The sequence below is a fragment of the Eubalaena glacialis genome, chromosome 19 (assembly GCF_028564815.1).
Source record: "Eubalaena glacialis isolate mEubGla1 chromosome 19, mEubGla1.1.hap2.+ XY, whole genome shotgun sequence".
Taxonomy (NCBI): domain Eukaryota; kingdom Metazoa; phylum Chordata; class Mammalia; order Artiodactyla; family Balaenidae; genus Eubalaena; species Eubalaena glacialis.
Window position 1 is genome coordinate 18,108,006 of NC_083734.1, and position 19,673 is coordinate 18,127,678.

General features: G+C 42.2%; 1 long non-coding RNA gene across 1 annotated transcript in view; it reads left to right on the forward strand.

Annotated features, from left to right (window-relative positions):
* LOC133080125 (uncharacterized) overlaps positions 1 to 17,068 on the forward strand; it is a 74,594-nt gene extending 57,526 nt beyond the window's left edge. Inside the window, exons 4-5 of the long non-coding RNA XR_009698406.1 lie at positions 15,654 to 15,861; positions 16,616 to 17,068. This is a non-coding gene — a long non-coding RNA (uncharacterized LOC133080125). The remainder of the gene's footprint in view (positions 1 to 15,653; positions 15,862 to 16,615) is intronic.
* The last annotated feature ends 2,605 nt before the right edge of the window (positions 17,069 to 19,673 follow it).

Below are 19,673 nucleotides of genomic sequence, written 5' to 3' on the forward strand. Positions count from 1 at the left end.
GACTCTATCCCAAACTTTTTACCCTATATACACTAAATATCATTTGCTTCAAACACATATATTACATTTATATAAATTGATCATCTACTGGACTACAAGGAAAAACTCAGTTGTTTCTGAAAAATAACTTGACCAAGGTCGCCCAGCTGGAAGGTGATGGCAGTGGGTATTCAATCCAGAGCTCCACTTCTTAACTTCTTCTAATATCTTAATACTCTCCATGGACAACAAGAGGGTAGTAATTCATTTCCAGGCACTTGATCACAGAGATAAGTATTAAACTTGAGGATAAAGACTACAACTGGCTAAATGTCCAGAACCATGTAAATATTCAATAAATGTTAGTTGGTTAAATAAATGAGTGAATGAGCTAATAAAAACATGAGATAAAAAAAGGCTCACCAAGGAATTTTGTATTTTACACGGGATGTACTCAAAAGCACCACTCTTTTTTAGAACACATCTGAGACACGGTTGGGGAGGGCAGCTGTTTCTTTATAAAGCAAGTGATGTAGCCACGGCTGCTATTAGGCACCATTAGAGGAAGCATTAAGACAAGGATGTACATGCAACCGAATTGCAGTAAAACTTCCCTAAGGTGACAGGGATCAACGGGAGATGGGGCCTCGAGAGCCTTAATGGGCTTCACTTACTCTCCCTCAAAACTTTTTAAGCTTCCGCCATGGTGACCAACCCCAGAGTAATGCACATTTAATTCAGCTGTTAATGCAGGAAAATCAATAGCTCTGCACCACAGATAGTTTATTACACATAATCTCAAGTTTAACACATAAATAAATAATATACACAAACCATGGCATTTAAAGAGTACAATTTGGGGCTCCTCTTTTTCCCACAAATCAAAATACTTCTTACATCTTACTAAATATTTCACATTAAAAATAATAAAGATTTTTTTAAAAATCTAGGCTGGAATCACTTGGAAAATTTTTCCTTTAAAATAATCATTATGATGGCTTTTATTTTAATAATACTTTACAAATTGTTTTCATATACCTCACCATATTTTTTTTTTAATTAATTAATTAATTTATTTTTAGCTGTGTTGGGTCTTTGTTTCTGTGCGAGGACTTTCTCTAGTTGCGGCAAGCGGGGGCCACTCTTCATCGCGGTGCACGGGCCTCTCACTATCGCGGCCTCTCTTGTTGCGGAGCACAGGCTCCAGACGCGCAGGCTCAGTAGTTGTGGCTCACGGGCCTAGTTGCTCCGCGGCATGTGGGATCTTCCCAGACCAGGGCTCGAACCCGTGTCCCCTGCATTGGCAGGCAGACTCTCAACCACTGCACCACCAGGGAAGCCCCCTCACCATATTTTGAGCTTCCTCCTCAAATCCTTGTGAGTTAGATGGGACAAGTAAACCTATTTAGCAGATGAAGAAACTTGAGAGGTGAGGAGAAAAGTCCAGCTTATAAGAACTGGGAGTCCAACACCTAGCCAAAGGTATTTTTAGTCCCAACAGGGACTTGGTTCTGTTTGGAGCTGGTGGGGCTGGAAGCAGTTTTACCCTGAATTGTGTCTACCACTGGAATTCGCACATGTCTGGACTTGGTAAATTAAGCTCACCAGAGTCTTAGTTTTCTGGAAGCTTGTTTTGTAGGTTTTTGGAGACCTCAGGTAGAGAGAGTTGAGTTAATCATACCCCTTAATTCATGGCACATCACCATCATCTTCTTCAAGGAATTGCTCTTATTTTGTTCAATTATAGTTTTCCTTTTATGCCCCATCCCCGCTCCTTTTATATAAAGTTCAAAACAGGCAAAGTTATCCTCTAGTTGCCAGGGTTGGGGGGACCACTGGTGTTCCTGAGGTGGTGGTAATGCTTTAGTTTTTTATCTGTGTCATGGTTATATAGAGTTACTCACTTTGCAAAAATTCATTGTGTTATATACTTGTGATTGGTGTGGTTTTCTATATATATGTTACACTTCAATAAAATTTTACTTTAAAAAGTCCTGCTGGCATTTTTAATGGAATTACGTAAATTTATAGATTAATTTGGGAGAGAACTGACAACTTAGAATTGCTAAGTCATCTTATCCATGACCATGTTGCTAAAATTTTATTAAAGGGATATTTGTCACGAGGGATTAAAGTCTGTAGTTTTTTTTTGTTTTTGTTGTTGCTGTTTTTCTTGCAGTGTCTGAATTTAGCATCAGGGTAATGCTGTCCTCATGGAATGGGTTGGGGAGTATTCAATCCTTTTCATTTTTCTGGAAGAGTTTGTCAAGAATTGGTATTATATCTTCCTTAAACACGTGAGAATTCACCAGTGAAGCTACCTGGGCCTGAAGTTTTCTCTGTGGGATGATTTTTAACTTCAGATTCTATTTCTTTAACAGATATAGGGCTATTCAGGTTATCTATTTCTTCTTGAGTGAGCTTTGGTTGTTTGTGTCTTTCAAGAAATTTGTCCAGGGAGTTCCCTGGTAGCCTAGTTGTTAGGATCCCTGGCTTTCACCGCCGTGGCCTGGGTTCCGTCCCCGGTAGGAGAACTGAGATCCCCGGAAGCTGTGCAGCGTGGACAAAAAAAGAAAAAGAAAAAGAAAAAGAAATTTGTCCATTTCATCTAAGTTGTCAAATTCATTGGCATAAAGTTGAATTACCTTATTATCTCCTTAATATCTATAGACTCTGTAGGGATGTCAGCTCTCTCATCCCTGTTTTCTCACTTCTGTCTTCTCTTTTTTTGCTAATTAGTGTGGCTAAAGGTTTTTCAATTTTATTGAGCTTTTCAGAGAACCAGCTTTTGGTTTCATTGATGTTTTTCTATTGTGTTTCTTTTTTCTAGTTTACTGATTTTCACTCTAGTCTTTATTATTTCCTTTTTTTCTGATTACTTTGGGTTTAATTTGCTCTTCTTTTTCTATACCCTTAATGTGGAGGCCAAGAACATTGATATGAGACCAATAGATCAATGGAATAGAATGGAGTCCAGAAACAGACCTGCACATACATGAACAACTGATTTTTACTAAAAGTGAAAAGACAACTCAGTGGGAAAAAGATAGTCTTTTCAAGAAATGGTTCTAGGACAATTTAGATATCCATATGCAAAAAAAAAGAATTTTGATTCCTATCTCACAACATATACAAAAATTAACTCAAACGTATCATAGACCTAACGTAAAACCTAAAACACTAACATTTCTAGAAGAAACCATAGGAGAAAAGATTTGTGATCTTGCAGTAGGCAAAGATTTCCTAGCTTCTGTTTGAAAAAGTTGTACATTCTATTTTTATTCTTCTAGGGTTTACTTCTCACACATTAATATGTATACTCACCTCCATTTAACTTCTTAATCTTATCAATAACTTTGTTTTCTCCCAAAGAGACGTGTACCAGGTACTTTTCACTAGCTCTGGTCTTTTTTATTTCTGCTCTTGGTATTGTCTGGAGATTGGGTTATGGCTTATTATATTCTTTTTCTTTTTCTTTTTCTTTTTTTGTCATCATTTATTCAGCTAGCAAAGAACTTGACTAATTTATTTCCATGCCATATATTTCAAAACATTCTCTGGCTTTGTTTTTCTCCTTGCTGGAGAACTCCCTCCAACAATGTCTTCAAATGAGGTCTTTGTGTGGGAAATCTTCTGAGGGTCTCCTAGAGCACCTGACACCATCTTCAATTCATTCCTTCACTTAAAAGATAGCTTAGCTTGATATAAAATTCTAGGGTCAAAATTCCTTTCTTTCAACATTTCAGAAACATCTCTCTAGTGTCCTCTTGCATCCTATTGAGGATTCTGACATCAGCCTACTTCTTGTCCCATTAGAGATTATCTGCTTTTCTCTCTGGATAGCTCCATGAAAATGAGACCTCTGCTTTGTTCACGGCTTCATGTTTAATGCCTAGATCAGTCCCCAGCCCAGTTCTTCAGTCAGTATTTGCTGGATGAATGAATGTTATACCATTCTGCCTCCAGGATTAGTGTTATTGGCAGTTGTGTGCTTACATTGGTGAGCAGGGTAGGCAGGTGTGGTGTGATTTGACAAGAAAGCCACATAGAAGCCTTAACTGTTCTTCCAATGTTTATAATGACCGATTGAAATTATGGCCCCCTGGTTCAAAGTCAATGTCACATTCAAGAAGCAGAGGACAAGAATTAATTTAAAAGAAATTTTCTCCCCCTCTCTCCCTCCTCCACAGGGGTTTATTATTCCAGCAACTCCTTCCCCTGTGTTCCTTTTCTGTTTATTCTCTGTATCTGCTTCAAGAAAGTTGCCTCTGACCAAAGAGGACAGTGAAAAGGAGCTGGGGCCATGGACGAAGGAGGCAAGGAGTTAGGCTGGCAGTTAGAGAATCTGAGGGAGGACTTCTGCAAAAACCCCCTTGTTCATAATTTATATTCCTGAAACTCTACCCTGGCATTAGGTGTCTCCTGAGTATTCCCTTCTAGCTGGAACACTTTCTCCTCAGTCTATTCAACATCTACTTGCCTACAGCTCAGATGTTACCTCCATGGGGCCTGAGATAACAATTAGGAACTCATCTACACATTATATTTGAGTCCCTACCTGCTTGGTAATAAAAATGTGTTTCATTTCACCCAGGTGATAACATGTAATATTTGGAAGGGACTTCAGAGAAGGTATGATCTGACCCCCAACCAGTGCTGGCAGTTTCTCAGCCCTGCATAGTAGAATCAAACCCCAGACCAATTAGATCAGAATACCTGCAGGTTGGGCTCAGGCATCAGGAATTTGTAAAAGCTTCCCAGCTGAGTGTATGTGCAGCCAGGATTGAGCATCACTGCTCCAGCATCCTGACTAGTGGATATCCAAGAGGCACCATCGCGCACTGGAATACAGCACAAAATAGAATGACTTCGGGTTTTTAGGTTCAAACCAAAGCTCAGAGATTTTCTAGGTATATGATCATGGACAAATTAATATTTCTGTGCTTCAGTTTCCATATCTATAAAATGGGAATTTGAAAATACACCATCAGATCTAATTGCAGAATATACGTGGACATCCACACTTCCATTAAGTAAATTTGAAAATGCATAGGAAATTGCTTTTACAATTTCTTATCTATCTATCTATCCACCTATCTATCTATCTATCATCTTTACAATCTGTACATATATTGTTTCTGTGATCAAGATTAAAGTAATTTGCGGGACTTCCCTGGTGGTCCAGTGGTAAAGAATCCACCTTACTATGCAGGGGACACAGGGTTCGATCCCTGGTGGGGAAACTAAGATCCCACATGCCGCGGGGCAGCTAAGCGTGCATGCCACAACTACTGAGCTCGCACGCCTCAATGAGAGAGCCCACGTGCCGCAAACTACAGAGCCCAGGCACTCTTGAGCCTGAGGGCCACAACTAGAGAGAGAAAACCTGCACTCCACAACTAAAGAGAAGCCCATGCCACAACGAAAAGCCCTCACCCTGCAACGAAAGATCCCGCGTGCTGCAACAAAGACCCGATGCAGCCAAAAAAAAAGAAAGAAAATAAATAAATAAATAAAATGTATTCTTGAAAAAAAAAGATTAAAGTAATTTGAAAGCCAAAATTTTTAAAATAAATAAAATAAAATGGAGATAATAAAACACGCCGTCCTCTTAAGGTGGTTGTGAGGGTTACAGGAGAGAACCAGTATAAAACACTTAGCATAATGCTGGTACATTGCTAGTGGTAGCCAACCTTCAAAATGACCCCAAAGATTCTCACCACCTGGTATTCATCCCTATGTGTAGTCTCTTCCCACAGTGACAATTACAGAAATAACAGAGTGGGATATCTGAGGCTAGGTTGGAAAAGACATTGCCCCTTCCTCCTTGTTCTCCTTCTCAAATCACTTGCTGTGGTGGAAGCCAGTTACTATATTATGAGGTCGAAACTCAGGTACTCCATGGAGAGGCCCTCAGTGGGGGAACTGAGGCCTCCTGCCCGCAGCCAGGTCAGGGAACCATCTCGAAGCACATCCGCCAGCCCCAATTAAGCCTTCAGATTACCGCGGCCCCTGCTGGGATCGTTACAACCTCGGGAGAGATCCCACGCCAGAACCACTCCTCTAAGCCACTCCTAAATTCCTGACTCACATGACATGCATGAATTAACAAATGTTTATCCTTTTAGGCCGCTATGTTTTGGAGTAACTTGTTATGCAGCAATAGATGAGCAAAACACCCAACAAATCTATCGTCATTATTATTATAAAGCACTTCCTAATTTTGAGCTGAAATCCATCTTCTCATAATCTCCACCCTCTCTTCCAGTTCCGTTTTTTTTTTTCAAGCCACATAGAAAGAATATCATCTTTCTTCCTCATGGTCAAAATGTTCAGTGACTGTCTTCATGCCCACAGTTTAGTTAATCAGACCTTAGCTGAAGAACAGTCCTTGTGCCAGGCAGTAAGGTTGCAAAGAAGAGTAGGACAGGGATTCTGCTCAGCCAACATCCCTCCTTGTGAATGAAGGGACTTGGCTCCCAGGTGCAGGAGGAGGAAGTCCCGATTGAGGCATGGCTGGTTCTACTTAGAGAAGTGAGGGAAGGCTTCTCAGAAGAAGTGGCAGGAGCTGAGGCCTAAGGGATGAATAGGAGTTCTCCAGGCAGATGAAGGTGAAGGCTTTCCAAGCAGAAGTTACAGGCAGCAGACCCCACACCTTCACCCCTCCACCTAAGCCCTTTCTCCTCCAGGGCGCTCATCTCCTCCTCTTGTTCAACTTTTGGCGCAGTTTTGAGTCCCTCCACTGCCCCATCCCCACCCCCAATCTGAGTAATTCCACTCAGGACACACCCTTTCCTCTCACATGATGGGGCATCCAGAGAGAGCCAAACCTCCTCCAGGGTGGTCTGACCAGTGTGGAGTAAATTCAGCCATTCCCTTTCTTTTTCTGGAAGTTCCACTGGGTCCGGAGCTGCCTGAGGTTTTCCTGGCACCCACATCCTCCTGCTGACTCATGATGGGCCTACAGGCATCTGGACTGCTAAGTCCCTTTTCACACGTGCTCCTGTTAAACCACATCTCACTCAGCTTTGTACTTCTGCTGTCGTCTTGTTTTTACAATTTTTCCTGGGTATTTTGAAGTTTGATGATTTGATCTATGCAAACTGCTAATCTCGTCTCCTGGTTGGAAGGGGCCACATGGAAGCAAACTGGACCACAAAAACTCACTTTAGAACACGCCCTGGAAACAGAAACCTTCTGTCATTCTAAGGCCATTGTGGTTAGGGGTGATTCACACTGACTGCAACTCCAACCAGCTTCAAAGATCTCACCGGATAAGAGGCTGTCTTGGATTTGGAGATGCCTTCGATGAGGGAAAGGCCATGGGCGGGGTGGGGTATGGGCTGTGATGCTTTACAGATGGAAGGGAATTGGAAGGGGATGTTTGTCTGGTTCCCCACGGTTCCCACCTTCCCCAGTCAGGGAGAATCGGGCCATTGTCTAGGTGGAGCGCTTGGCTTGTTTATCTTCTTAGGCCCAGTTTGGTACAAGGTTTTCACTCAGTTTTTCTTCTGCCCAAAAAACAACCACAGGAAGGGGCTGACCTGCCTTTGGCAAGTGTCCAATCCATGTTCTCCTTCTCCATTTCTCTGCCTCTTTCCTCTATCACCGGCTTCTAAGAGAAAATAAGAAGAGCAAGCTTCCCCTTTTGTCCCATCAAGGCAACATTTAATCATTCATTCATTCAACTAGTGTTTATTGAGTACCTACTATGTGCCAGGCATTGTTCTGGGTGCTGGCAATCCTAACGTTAAAGACACAGCCCCTGGCATCAAAAGGTCACAGTTCTGGAAGGAATCTCAGTAGTGTTAGAGGCAAACCAGAGGAGGTGAGAGCACATGGTAGAAGCATTTGAGCCAGCTTGGGAGGAGTTAGAAAAGTCTTCCAGGAGAGGAGACACATAAGCTGATCTTTTTTTTTTTTTAACTTTTTATTTTATATTGGAGTATAGCCAATTAACAATGTTGTGATAGTTTCAGGTGCACAGCAAAGGGACTCAGTCATACATATACATGTATCAATTCTCCCCCAAACTCCCCTCCTATCCAGGCTGACATAGGCTGATCTTAAAGGTAGAGTTAAAGTTAGCCATGGAGAATAATCATTAGTATCATAGCTTTTGTTAAGCATCTTCTCTGTGCCAAGCACTGTGTTAAAATCTTTACCTATATATTATTTTATGTTAATCCTTGCAACACCACTAAGAGGTTGCTACTGTAATTATTCCAGCTTTATGAATGAGGAAAGTGAGGTTTAGAAAGGTCAGTTTGCTCACGGTTTTACAAAGAATAAATAGCAGAAGTGAGATTTAGACTCAGATTTCTCTGACTCTGGAGTTCATTCTTTAACCCAGGGCTGCTCTGTATAGCTGTGCATGTTGTACACTGCACAACTCCAGGGATGGCCCTGCTCTTAATGATGCATTATGCATGGGAAGGATATACAGGCAGAAGAATCTTCCTTTACAGAAATAGAGAAAGCAACCTAGATTTGGGAAACTGGCTCTGCAATGTAGCCGTGTCAGGGGCTAAGGAACTCCTTGAAGATGGGCAGCTCCTTTGCACCTCCTGTGATTGCTATTGGAACTAGCTATTAGCATCTTGGGAGAGCTCCTGGGGCCTTGTATATGGTGAGGGACCCAATTCTTCCTTCTCACAAAGCAGTGGAACTCTCTGCCAGAGGTGACGTGGATGCGCCTAGTTCCCTTCTGAGCTGTTGGCCACACAAACTTTCCAGTTCATAGGCTGCATGTGGTCCCAGGTTCATGAATTTCAAAGCACCAGATGGAGGCGTTTGAATCTTTCTGCTGTGCTGTAATATTTTCAATAAACCTTGGACAACCATAATGACAACAACAACAAAAACCTTATTTACAAAAACAGACAGCTGGCCTACAGTCTGTAATTCACCAATTTGATTTTTTTAAATATTGCATTGAAATATCACTTCCCTTGAGTACTGAGTTTTCCAGTGTCCCTTTCACTCACCTCATCCTAGCCCCTGCCCTGCTTAAGAGCACATGTGTCCCTTGACTGGATCCTAGTTCAGAAAAACCAGCATCTATAAAACTTTTGGGGAATAAACCAAAAAAAAAAAAAAAAAAGGTATAAGATGATATTGGGGAATATTTTTACTCTTTAGGTGATAATGGCATTGTAGTTATGTAGAAGATATCCTTATATTTTGGAGATGGCTTTGGCAAAAAGTACACTATATATATATATATATATACACACACACATATATATATACATACATATGTATATATATATAAAAATAGAACAACAATTGGATTTTGGTGGTAGGTATATGGATGTTCATTGTACTCTTCTTCCAATTTTTCAATATGTTTGACACCTTTCATGATAAGTGACTTTTACAAAATCTTATATAAGCCAAACTTTTACAATAATATAATAGACTGAAGACTGCCTGGAGGAGGAGGATTGCCCCATGTTGGGGAGGGGTACAGAGACACCTCACTTGCTCTGAAACTAACCCAACCCTACTCCTTTCAGCGCCTCCCCACCCACCTTACCTGCTGCCTGTCCTTGCTCCAGACCCATGAGGAATGGGGGGCAATGGCACAATAAATTTTCAATTTAGGTTGAAATACAGAATTTCAAATGAAGACATTTCTAATTAATAAACATCATTTCGCCAACTTCTGTGTTGTCTTCTTTCTCCTGGTATTTCCCAGGAGTGTGCAGTGTGAAACAGGCAGGCCTCACATCAGACCCAGGAAAGAAAGGAAAACATGATCCATTTTATTACATAAGGCAGAGGTTGTCACAGGTGGGCCTCTGACCAGCAGCATTAGCATCACCTGGGACCTTGTCACAACCCCTGGCTTCCTACCTCAGACCTGCCAAAGCTGAAACTGTGCTGCGGCCTGGCAATCTGTTTTAAGTCCTCCAGGTAATTCTGATACATTCTCAAGTTTGAAAACTACTAATACAAAGACATGCAAACATGCTTATGAATAGACTTCTTAAATTTGGTTCTCAGTAGACTTAATAGATTTTTTGTTTGTTTGGTTTTTTTTTTTTATAAATTTATTTATTTATTTATTTATGGCTGTGTTGGGTCTTCGTTTCTGTGCTAGGGCTTTCTCTAGTTGCGGCAAGTGGGGGCCACTCTTCATCGCGGTGCACAGACCTCTCACTATTGCAGCCTCTCTTGTTGTGGAGCACAGGCTCCAGACGCGCAGGCTCAGTAATTGTGGCTCACGGGCCTCGTTGCTCCGCGGCATGCGGGATCCTCCCAGACCAGGGCTCGAACCCGTGTCCCCTGCATTGGCAGGCAGATTCTCAACCACTGTGCCACCAGGGAAGCCCTGTTTGTTTGGTTTTTGAGTTTTGGTTTTTTGTTTTGTTTTGTTTTGGTTTTGGCCACGCCATGTGGCCTGCGGGATTCCAGTTCCCCGACCAGGGACTGAACCCGCACCCTCGGCAGTAAAAGCGCGGAGTCCCAACCACTGGACCGCCAGGGAATTCCCCATATATACTCTGTTCTATTCCATGGTGATGGATATCCATTATAAACAGGTCTAGAGTGACATTCACCTGTGTATAATTCTGACGAGGAGGTTCCATTACAGTGTGCTCAGAACCTGTAGCAAGTGTTTTAGAAAAGTGCCCGTGTCACTTTCAGGAGCCAGTCTCAGGGCACGTGAACCCAAGACGGTGTTGCCAAGTCTGTGGTGTCTTTGGACCTTGAGTGTCGTTTTAAGCTTGGTCATGTATTTCAGAGAGTCGGGACAGCTGTAATGTAGGTGTCTTATTACAGCCATTTTCAAGTTTTTCTGAGGCCTTAAACGATTTTATTAAAAAAAGAAACAGACAGTCAGTCCGATGAGGGTGTTGGGAGCAGGCTCTGGGGAGGGGGTGATGTCCTTTTTCATCACATAGGGCTGCTAGTCGGCCCCTACTTCTACATCCAGATCCATGCCGGGGAGCCTATGACAGCCAGGGTCCTCTCTTCCTCCCCTACCCCCAGACCACTACGGCCTCCATTTGGCCTCAAAACATAGAGCTACCACTGTTCCCAGACACAGCTGGCCCAGCTGCACTGACATCACCCCTTTGGGCCTTCCCATGATTTAGGCATAAAGAAAACACAGATGTGGCAGGTGAGCAGCAGGAAGGCCAGGTGCACTGAGATTTCCTAGAGGCAGGAAGTGTCCATGCTGTGCGATATTACCATGATAGTTTACCTAACAACAATCAAAAGGCAATTCTTACCGCTGGCTCTGGACACCCCACCCCGAAGCCCCACCCAGGTGGGAATGGTCCTCTTCAACTTAAAGCCTGGGCAGCTTCATGAATGGGCTCCTTTAATCAGGTGCAAGAGGCTGCAGGCTCCTGATTAGGCAGCATCCCCATGTCAGTCAGAGAATATCACCTTCTAAAACCAAAGTGAATTTTGAATCATGTGTATAAAGTATGCTAATGGTGACACATAAATGTGTTTCTGACATTTCTCTAATATCAGCAAGGGGGGACTTCCCTGGCGGTCCAGTGGTTAAGGTTCCGTGCTTCCACTGCAGGCGGCACGGGTTCAATCCCTGGTTGGGATACTAAGATCCCGCATGCTGCACAGCGCGGCCAAAAAAAGGAAAAAATAATAATATCAGCAAGGGGACTAAAATATAACATAAATTGTGATTCAATCATTGCAATGGGTCTGAGTTAATTCACCCATGGTGTGGAGGGCATTTGCCAATGTTTGTGACTGTCTATCATCCAAGCCCTCCCTCTGTTTGGGGGAACTTCCCAGTGCGTGAGTCAAAGTAAGCCTCATGCCCCACAGGGAAGTAGAAAGGTCTAGAGACTAATCTCTTCCCCCACGTGCTCTTCGAATAAGGGCAAATGACCTAGGATAGCCAATCAGACGCTCTCACCCTAAACTTTAAATTGTGAATAAATGAAGCAAAGATGAATGGAAAGTTAGGATACATGTGCGTTGGAAGGACTGGTCTGAGGCATTCTGGTTGGATTGTTCCTGCTAAAAGATGAGTATCCTGTATTCTGCTCCTTAGGCCCTGTCCCTACCTCAATTTTTGTCTAGTCTCCAGCTTCTTGTAAGTTCTTTGTAGCCCTACAATCTCTTTTCTGTTTACAATAACCAGAGTTGTTTTCTGCTGCTCACAACCAAGAATTGACTATACACACATGTTTTGAATGCACAGTCCCAAGTCCATTTCCAGGTGTTGTAGGGATACCGAGATGACTACAGGCTGGAACGCGCTGCAAGCGGTGAATGAGAACACAGGCTCTGCAGTGACACAGGCTTGAGTTCCAGTCTTGGCTCTGTTGCTTACTAGTTGGGTCATCTTCCACATGGGTTCCTTATCTTCTCCTGGTATCATTTCTTCATCTATAAAATGAGGCTGCTGCTCACAAGGTTGTTATGAGGATTAAATAAAATAAGAGTGGTAAAGGGCTCAGCATAGTGCCTGGTATGGAAAAGTACATGATAAATGTTAGCTCTGATGATGATCTTTTTTTTTTTTGGCATGGGGTGGGGGTGGGGATGATGATGATGCTTTTTTTTGTTTGTTTAATTAATTAATTAATTAATTTTTATTTTTGGCTCTGTTGGGTCTTCGTTGCTGCGCGCAGGCTTTCTCTTGTTGGGGCTACTCTTCATTGCAGTGCGTGGGCTTCTCATTGCAGTGGCTTCTCTTGTTGCGGAGCACGGGCTGTAGGCACGCGGGCTTCAGTAGTTGTGGCTCACGGGCTCTAGAGCGCAGGCTCAGTAGTTGTGGTGCACGGGCTAAGTTGCTCCGCGGCATGTGGGAATCTTCCCAGACCAGGGATAGAACCCGTGTCCCCTGCATTGGCAGGCGGATTCTTAACCACTGCGCCACCAGCGAAGTCCCGATGATGATTCTTAACTTCAAGGAATTTGTAGTCTTTAGTCTGGCTCATAGTCACTAGTTCTTCCCAAACTTCCATGGTAGAGATACAGGGACAGATACTATCACGACAAAACGTAATTATCTGCATGGGGTCTAGAAAATAGAGAGGCGTAAGTACATTAGTCAGTCATTTAACCAATAAGATTCAGAGATAGTTATTCAGGTCTTTATTGAGCTCCTATTATGTGCCATGGCCTTCACTAAGCATGGCTTCAATGAAGGAATAAAGCTATATTTGGAAAAAACACACACTCTTTAAGAGAGCCAGGTTAATTCTCCAGCCTAGAAGAAGTAAATTCCTCTCAAAACCATCCTCTTTCAAATGCACTTCTGAATATTAACTAGTTTACTTTTCCAGGGACTTTAAGGCCAGGAAGTAGATATCCTGTAAGTCTGGTTATTGTGAATCATTTCCCAGATTCTGGGCTTCCATGAAAAATTAAGTTTCTAAACTTGCAAAGATGAAAGCCCCAATCCACCACTGACATTTGACCCCACTAAGAAGCAGACAGCCTATGTGACCTACTCTGTGCAGAGACATGCACAACCCAAATATTTTTTGAGCATGTCCTGTATGCCAGCCACTGGGTGAGGCACACAGGAAATGCAACAGCAAATCAAAGAGGATGGCCCCTGTTCTCTTGGTGCTTACTCTGTGGTGGGGAAGGGAGATATTCACCAAAGAATTACATAAATAGTCATGCCATGGCAAATTGTGATAAGTTCTCTGTAGGAAAAATGTAGGGACCTATGAGGTCATGTGATAGGGGGCACTGACCAAGCCTAGATGTTGGGGAAGGTTTTCATGGGTAAGATCCCATTTGAGCTATGATCTTAAGGATGTGTAGTGGTCAAAGTGAGGAAGGAAGGAAGGAGCAGGTTAGGCAGAAAGAACATAGATGAAGGTCCTGCAATGGGAGGGAGCAAGGCCTAGGTATCTACCTCCTGAGTGGTTGGGGAAACATATGAGAAAATACCTGTAGTCTTCAATAAATATGAGCTGATTGAATAAAATAATAATGTTAATAAAAACTAACAATTATTAAGCCCTTAATATATTGTAGGAACTTTTAAAATGTATTAATAAGGTTAATTAACACTAGCTGCTATAGCACAGAAGTCGCAAATCTCTGTGGTTTAGCACAACAAAGATTCATTTCTTCCTCAGCTCACAGTGGGTTGGGCAGCTCTCCTGGGTAATTTCCTCCAAGTGGTGACTCAGGGATCCAGGCCCCTTCCATCTTATAGCTCTATAACCCACCAGGGCAGCCTTAAAATTCTTCCTTAGATCTTTTCTATACAACCAACCAACTAGTGAAGAAAAAGATTATGGAAGATTGTGTGAGGTGTTTTGGGGCCAGGTTTGTAAGTGGCATACATCACATCTGCCCTCATTCAACTGGCTAGAACCCTGTCCTAATCTGGCTGTCATGGAGGCCAGGAAATGCAGTTGCCTGTGTGCAGTGTGACTGCAAAATCTGCTCTCTTGACCATACATAATATTTGCAGATAAATCTTTATCAAGAGGCAGACTGAAGTGCTTGTTTGTACACTGTACTATTCTGGATGAAGCACTAACAGAATTAGATAGAGATAGTTACCAGATTTGGGAGTTTACAGTCAAAAAGCCAGCTCTGGCCTGGAAACTCACAAATATGGCACATTCTATTGAAGAAAACTGTTAAACCCAGGCAGAGATTGTCAGTTGCCGGGGAAGGGAGATGGGACCAGGGAAGAGATTTCAAATCTCTGTGGATGCTTGTGTACTTTGAATAAGAATATTCTAGGATGACCATTGTTTTAATGTTTTTTAGTTATGATCCATTTATTTTGAAATTTTGAATACAGTTGGGGTGGGGTGTAGAAGGAGATATTTATATTGTTCTAAGGGGATTAAAAGAAGGTTGAGAAGCTGCCTAAGGATAGGAGTAATTTACAAGGGGCTGAATTTATGTGGGAAAGAAATAAAGGAACAGGCACGATTCCTTCCCTTCCTTCTTCTCCCAAGCTGACCACATTTTACATGTTCTAAACTGATGAAAATTTCCTATCCAGTCTAGACTTTGGCCTCTGGAGGGACAAGATTAGGGAAAGAGAAGACCAGGAATGAAGAATTGGAGGGAAAGAAAGAGAGGAGGCTCTTACATAACAGAAAGTTGCTTAAGAACATAGGGAAGGAGAAGAAGCCGTCAAAAGCCAAATGGAGTACTTACAAACGGTACCCAGACTACGTTTAGGTGTTAGAAAGTGTTCCTGGGTGGTTGGAGAGCCCAAAGGACTGAGTATCAAAGAAGGGAGAAATAGCTTGGTGATTCGAGGAGTGTGACGTTACTCTAGACAGGACTTCAAGATCTGAGGTGGTGAGAGTGGTTGATGGATAACAAAAGTAAATAAGGTACATTGAGGGCTGCTACTCACACAGACTGTGACATGCAGTTTACCTGCTTTTACTTTACTATTTTATTTTACTTTAATTTTATTTTATTTTACCTGCTTTTAATCATCACAAGAATCCTGTGGAACATGCACCCCTGTTGGTCCCATCTGCCAAAGGTCACATGGCTGGCAAGTGGCCAAGCTGGGATTGGAACTGTCCTTCTGGCTCCAGAGTCCAGGCTAGAGTGGATGTGCCTGGGTTGCATGGAGGCTTAATTAAATGCTGGTATTTATACAGTGGAAACACACAGCACAGTCAGTTAATTACTTCTAACAGTCTGGGCATTAAATACTTTCTCCTTTACCTTTCCTCCAGGCTCCCACTTAGAGAATCTTTGCATCCTTAAGGACAATCTACTTGTTTCCACTTGGACAGCTTGATGAGGAAGAGAACGAACTCCTGGAAAGCTCGTACTCACAGCCAAGGAGAGCCAAGTGAAAAGTTGGTTCCATTTTCCCCAGAGAGTAACAGTTCATTTAATTCCAGCAATAAACTGGCTCCAGGGAGAAAGGACTGTTTAAAGGTCTGTGTCAATTACACAGTGATTATGAAATTCATGATATGACTAATCCAGTGGCTGAACCTATGATTACCTGACATAATCCAAGAATATAAGTGTAACACACTCTTTTCCTCCCATTAAAGAGAAGTCAGTTAGTGCTGTATTCCAGATGACTTCTCTCCTTTCCTATCTCTTCTCTCTATGAAAGAGTAAATGTTTATCAATTGGTTTCTGAATTAAACTCAGTGTCCTGGAAGCTATAAGGGCTATTTTTCTTGGATGGCTCAAGGTCTGGGAACTCCAGTATGTTGATTTATATAATTTGAAGTACCATAAATGCCTTTGACCTTGAAGACTTCCTTTTAATGATTTGCATATCCTTGCCAATGATTAGACTACAGGCCATCATGACAAGCCTGTAACTTCCCGGAGAACTCCTTCTTTATTTATTTTTGGACATTTTATAATTTTTTTTTTTCTCTTAATGCTTTGTAAATAGTAACTAAAACCCATTTGTAACAAGCACCTATAAACGTACCGGCTTTTAAAATCAGGAGGTAAAAAATTATTGCCCAAGCTCTGAGGTCATTGATTGTTTTCGGAGAGAAGTCTATGACAATCTCTGAAAGCCTGCCACCTCTCAGCCCCTTTCAGAGAAAAATGTTTGTGGTTCCTATGCACTGGGGGCTATGTTTTGGGTCCTGTGGCCACGCTTCCTTGGCCAAAGCTGATTGGACCAAGGATTGGCACGTGATTCAAAAGTTGTCCTTTATAGGCTAGACAGCAGCCAATGAGATGTCCTGATACGAGAGCTTGGCAGAAAAGGAGGACCTTCTGCAGGATGGTGTCTGGCTGACTCGGACTGTGAGACGTGCTGAGGTAATTTGTAAGAAAAAAGAGGAAGGAGAGACAGTCATGATATCGGTGGAAGTCTAGAGTCGCAAGCAAAAGACACCTGTTGTTGAGAGGCCAGCATGATAACCAGGTATCTGTGTTGTATCCCAAATGCCAGTTGGTTTTCTTATCTCCTATTCTCTCACTTCTCCATGTAACTTTATCGTAAGCCCCCAGACTGAGGAAACATGATTAGAACTCTGTTTCTGGCCCCCACCCCGTATGTCCATATCCTGACCCCCAGCACCTGTGAATGTTACTTTATAGGGCAAAAGGGACTTTGAAGATGCGATGAAAGATTTTGAGATGGACAAACTGTCCTGGATTTTCCGGTTGGGCTCGGTGTAATCCCAAGTGTCCACATAAGAAGGAAGCAGGAGGGTTGGAGTCAGTAGTAGGGGTTGTGACCATGGAAACAAGAGGTTGAAGTGATGTGAGGAAGGGGCCAGGAGGCAAAGAATGCAGACACCCTGGAAAAGCTGAAAAAAGTAAGGAAACATATTCTCTCCTGAAACTTCCAGAAGGAGCCAGTCCTCAGGACATTTGGCTAAATCCCAGTGAAACTGACTTCAGACTTCTGATGTCCAGAACTATAAGATAATATCAATAAATCTGTGTTGTTTTAAGTCACCAAGTTTGTGACAATTTATTACAGCAGCAATAGGAAACAAATACACCACCTGACTGACTAAGCCAGGGATCCAGCATTTTTGTGCTTTTTTTGAGAAAGACATAAAACAAGTAACTTAAGCACTTGGCAGTTTTGCCTATAAGTTCAGTATCGTGGGACGTTCCCTGATCTGCTCTGAAGAGGTCATTTCATTTTGCCAGGAGGATATAAAGGGAAAAAATGGGAAATTAGGTATTAAATGACAAGAGAATTGTCAGCGTGGCCACAGTCACTCAGAGAAGATGCCCTTAAGAGCAGTATTTGTAGGGGGAAAGAATTTTACGTTACGCTTTTAAGACAACAAGATCAAAAACAGATGAGAAGCCCAGTAAAACTGAAACCACACTTCACCCAGGACTATACCCATCACACTGTCATTTTTCATTAATTCAGAATCTGTCTGGAGATAGATCTCAGTGCCCTTGTTAATGTCTTTCAAGGCATTTTCATCATTGTAATTGGGTGCCATCCTAGAGGGGAGGACGTTAATGACCATATACAACACACTGAGCCAAGTACGAATACACATTAACTAGCTTTCCAGGACTCCTTTCTGCTCTCCCGTTATAATTTATAGAGAACACTCAGCCAGTTAGGTTCACCTGTCATCCTCCATAAAGACCCAAATGAGAATTCTTTTCTGGAAAGCTTCAAGTTTAATCAGTTCCTTCTGCTAGTTGTTCACAGAAGGCTTTCTGCTGCTGAAGAAAATTAAGCCTTAAAAACAACAACAACAAAACAAGTTTCCATACATGCGGTATCTTTTAGGATGAATGCATTTTGAAGGCAAGGACAAGGTTTTTTATACATGCTGTTCTTGATCCCTTTAGGAGACAATATACTTAATAAAGAAAACTTTCTGACAGTGGTAATTAGGATTATTCTGATAATTACTGTATTTATTATTCTGATAATTACTGTACTGATCGTTTGATAACTACTGTATCCTTAGTTGCAGGCAACAGAATCCACTCTAGCTTGTTTTAACAGAACAGGATTGGAGCAGAGTACTAGGTAGATTAGAGGATTTCCAGCAGTGCCAGGGAAACAGACTAGGATACCACACAGCCAGAACAGTCCCAGGAGAAATGCCCAACCATAAACAGGACTGTTCTCATGGAAACCCCATTGTGGCTGCTCACCACTCAATACCTGTGATACTAGGGGCTGGACACTGGAACTTTTTTTTTTTTTTTTTGGCCACGCGGCATGCAGTATCTTAGTTCCCTGAACCAGGGATCCAACCCAAGCCCCCTGCAGTGGAAGCGTGGAATCTTAACCACTGGACCGCCAGGGAAGTCCTGGACACTGGAACTTTTACCAAAGCTTCTCCACCGTCGTGCTTGCAAAAAGATGGATCCACCCATGTGCAACTGCCACTCTGTTTGAATCACTTTCACCTTCCCGGGGCACACGTGCATCTGCTTAGCAGAACCTGGGTCATATGCTGAACCCTAATTACAAAAGAGTTCAGGTGCTGGGAGTTTTAGAAAGGGTCAGAGTGGATGTTGTACAAGCCAATCCATGGAATCTGTCACAATGACCATATCTACTTCAGGTAATTTGTGTGACAGAATGGTGGTAATCATGAGGGTCACAATAAAAATAATAGCTAGCATTTTCTGGAGTGCTTTCTGTGTGTCCAGCACTGTGGTAAATATTTTATGTACATTATCTCATTTAATCCTCAAAGAAAAGCTATGAGGTTGGTACTATTTGTACCCTCGCACTAGAAGTGAAGACATTGAAGCACAAAGAGTTAATGAACTTGCCCCAAGTCTCCCAGTCAGTAGAGTCAAGATTCAAACTCAGGTCTGTCTAAAACAAGTCTGTGCTTTCAGCTAGTGTAGTGATGATGCTTTATTTTTTACCATTTTTTTTAGTCCATCTATGAGGGCCAGCTTGACTAGCTAATCTGTGTTTCCCAAGTTTCTAGAAGACTTTTGCAAACACTGGGACTCTGATACTTGTGTAACTGGAAAAAAATATTAGATCTTCTGAATGTGAAATCCAAAGAAGGGGTACATCTGACCAGTCCTGGATTATATCACCTTTGTGTCAGATCTAAGGTGACCAGCCAATGATAAGAGATGCACTAAATGGAAAAAGTCAGCTAAACAAATTGACCTTTGAAGAGGATGGAAAAAGCATGACAATTCTATATCCTGTACAACCTATATAGGTTGCTTTATTTAAAGTGGGGGGAACCCTTAAAAAGACTAACCTTAGCTCTAGGCAAAACTTAAATGATTTTCTTCTCTTTCTTCAT